Below are 3,476 nucleotides of genomic sequence, written 5' to 3' on the forward strand. Positions count from 1 at the left end.
AGCTTAAAGGGAAATACGTGGCAAAGAGTGAAAGACTCCCGCACTATCTGCAATGAGTATGGGAAGAGCGTGACCGCTTCCGGAGTTTCACCATTGAACAAATTCCCTGAAAGGAGAACTAGAAAGTGGACTGGCTAGCGAGGGCTACATTGGGCATAGATGACACAAAACTACCATGGGAAACAGTCACAAGGGTAGTAGAGGTCCCGGCCTTAGGGATCATGATCTCAAAAATAGGGGATGCCATACCTGAGTGGGCTCACGAGATAAATCGATTTCTAATCACTGGAGAGCTGTTGATCTAGAAGGAGGAGGCAAGGAGAGTTAAGAATAGAGTAGACCACTTTGTCCTTGCTGACGGGAAGCTGTACAAACGAGGTTTCTCTTCCTCCTCCTTCGGTGTATATCCCCGAAAAAGGCTTAGTATGTCACAGCCTAAATACATGAAGTATGTGGAAATCACTTGAGCAGGAGGACCCTGGCGGGAAAGGCACTAAGAGCTAGTTACTATTGGCCCTGAACCCTCATGGATGCAGAGGCGTTCGTTTGAAAGTGCAAGAAGTGCCAAATGCATGAATTGGTTATGCATTGTCCGCTCGAGGAGATGACATCAATCACTTTCCCTTGGTTGTTCACGCAATGAGATATCGTCGAGCTTATGCTGTCAAGAAAAAGTGGAGGGAAGTTCATCTTGGTGGCGATGGCCTAAGACAATGTTCCGGCTTGCACCCAGGAGATTATAAGCGTTCCAAACCCTCCTTGACACCTAGTGCAGCTGAGTCCATCTCCCGCCTGGTTATCTCGACCGTTCATGACTAGTAATTGTGGCCCCTGGCACTATTGCAGATAGCCCTAATCACCGCTAACTGAGTAGTTATCCGCATTAGGTCTCCTTGAGAAGAGGTTAGCTCGACCTCTAGGGAGGCAACCTGAAGGTCAGCAACAATCTCGCTCTTGGCAAAGGCCAGCTCAGATCTTAGGGTCCCTAGTTTTCTAACCCGAGATCCTATCTCCTCCTAACTTTGCCAGAGGGAATCATTAAGTCACATAATCAGTCGGCCCCGAGACTTGGCCTCACCCTCAAACAACCTTTGCTCCCCGACCTCTAGCGTACGCTGCTCTTCCAGGCCATGTAGGGATTGCTTGATCTTCCAGATGAAGTCGTCTTGCTTGGGAAAAGGAAGAGACCTTGTGGGGAATGAGAGGGGCAGCTAAAACACTCACACACACGCCACTTGCCAAGTGGCAAGCATGCATATATTCATCCTCCCAAGGATGATTGAGATTTTGTGTATTGAAAATTTAGCCATCATTGAACCTAGACACGTGAAAATGGGCACTCTTGGAAACTAGGGTTTCAGTTGATTGGTTTCACACGCCACTTGTCAATGAGACTCTTGACTTTTCCGAAGCAACACAATGATGAGGAAGATGAAGGGGGTTGGGTTACATAGCATCCATGCATAAGTCTCTTACATTTTCAAGGTTAGAGTGTGAGAGAATGAAAGATGTCTATAAAAGGGGAGGGGCAGACGGGTGAAGAGTCTTTTTGGACAAATTTCAAATTCTCAAACACTTCACTCTTGCTTCTCTTCTCCTCCCACATGCCTAAGCCTTTTCTCACCATTTTCTTGCCACCCAAACACACATCTCCATCACCTCTCATCTCCTTCAACCTCCGAACAAGGAAGGAAACTAAGGGTCTCGCTTTATAAGGAAGAGGGCACACAGTACAACCACACAACCCTCTCTCTCTCTCTCTCTCTAGATCTTTGAGAGAAAACTAGGGTTTTCTCCAAGTTGGGAGGCCGAAACCTTGAGGGATGATCTTCACCCCATGTCAAAGTTGTTTCGGCCATAACACATCACAAGCACCTTGCAACAAGCCAAGCACACACATACCACACGTCCAAGACCTAGCCTAGGTCAAGGAAGAGGGACACGAGCATCACAACACCAAAGGCGTCTAGGCCGAGCGCTTAGAATGCCTTTATAGACAAGAAAACCCTAGCACCTTCACATGGGAACATTAGGGTTGTGTTCTTTCAAATTCTAACTATTGAAGAAACCTTTTTACAGCTTGATCATATTGCTTTTGCTTGGATCTTTGTAAGTGGCCCTTCAACCTACTCTTGGATAATATGTGTATATGTCGTGTGAACTTGCACTCACATGTTATTTTACAATCTAGTTGAAGGGATAAAATATCTTATTACGCCATGCAATGTGTCCAGTTTTATATAAATATATTTGCCACGTTGGTTGTTGGTTGAACAAAATCTCTTTTTTTTTTTTTTTTTTTTTTTTTTTTTTTTTTTTTATGTTAAACCCTTAATTCATTCCATTATAAAAATGATGCAATACAAGAAGGAGGTTCCTCCATAGTTACAATGAGATCAGAAATGGTAAGAGCATCTTTTGCAAGTAAATGTGCTATAAGATTGCTATTTCTCCTAACATGAGAAACTTCCCATTTTGCAAACAACTTAAGATAAGACCTGGCCTCACTCCAGTACATACTAGGGCTACTCATTACTTCTCTATCTTCGACCAAAGCCTTTGTGACTTGCAAAGAATCACCCTCGAGTATAATTTGATGCAGCCCAATCTCCCATGCCACTTTGGCAGCTTGTAGAGCCCCATATGATTCAGCTAGTAAGGGATCAGGATAGAGCTTTTTCCTCTACCTCATTGTTGCAATAACCTGGCCAGAACTATCCCTAATAGCCACTCCTATACCAATCAGTCCATTAGCTTTGTCTACTACCCCATCCCAATTAATCTTGAACCACTCCACTGGTGGTGCTTGCCAAGTAGCCACTTGGAAGGAGGCTTGGTTGTTGCTGGTGCATTGATCTAAGTTCTTGTCTGACATCATGTCTAATATTAATCTTGCCTCTCTTACTAAGAGGTTTGGATGAGAGAACCCCTTCTTGAAGATAAAAGAGTTCATTCTCCACCAAATCTTTCTTGCTACCACTACAAACTCTTGAAGTTCCTCTGCATTTAGTACACTAGTTAGTGAATCAAATAACTGTATCATAGGGAGCTAGGGATGGAGCATTTCTATAGTGTTTTAGAACATTGACTCCACACATCCTTGGTTGCTTCACAACTCCACAGAACATGTTGCACACTTTCTTCTTCCCTATAGCAAATAGGGCATAGATGATCACTTACAATTTTCTTTTTAAACAGGTTGGATTGAGTGGGAAAGGCCTCCTGACATGCTCTCCATAAGAAAGTTTTGTCCCCAGGTGTAACTTGCAACTGCCAAATCTTGTTCCAAACTACCTTGAGGCAATTGCTAGTTGAAGCTTGGCCTTGAGCAGCCACCTCCCTAGCCTTCTCCATGTGATAAGCACTCCTAACTGAGAAGGAGCCATCCTTTGTCCCATGCCAAATGATTCTGTCCCTAGTATCCATAGCACTGATAGGAGTTTCCAAAATCAACTGAGCTTCCCTCTCCTCAAAAG

This window comes from Juglans microcarpa x Juglans regia, chromosome 1S (assembly GCF_004785595.1).
Source record: "Juglans microcarpa x Juglans regia isolate MS1-56 chromosome 1S, Jm3101_v1.0, whole genome shotgun sequence".
Lineage (NCBI taxonomy): Eukaryota > Viridiplantae > Streptophyta > Magnoliopsida > Fagales > Juglandaceae > Juglans > Juglans microcarpa x Juglans regia.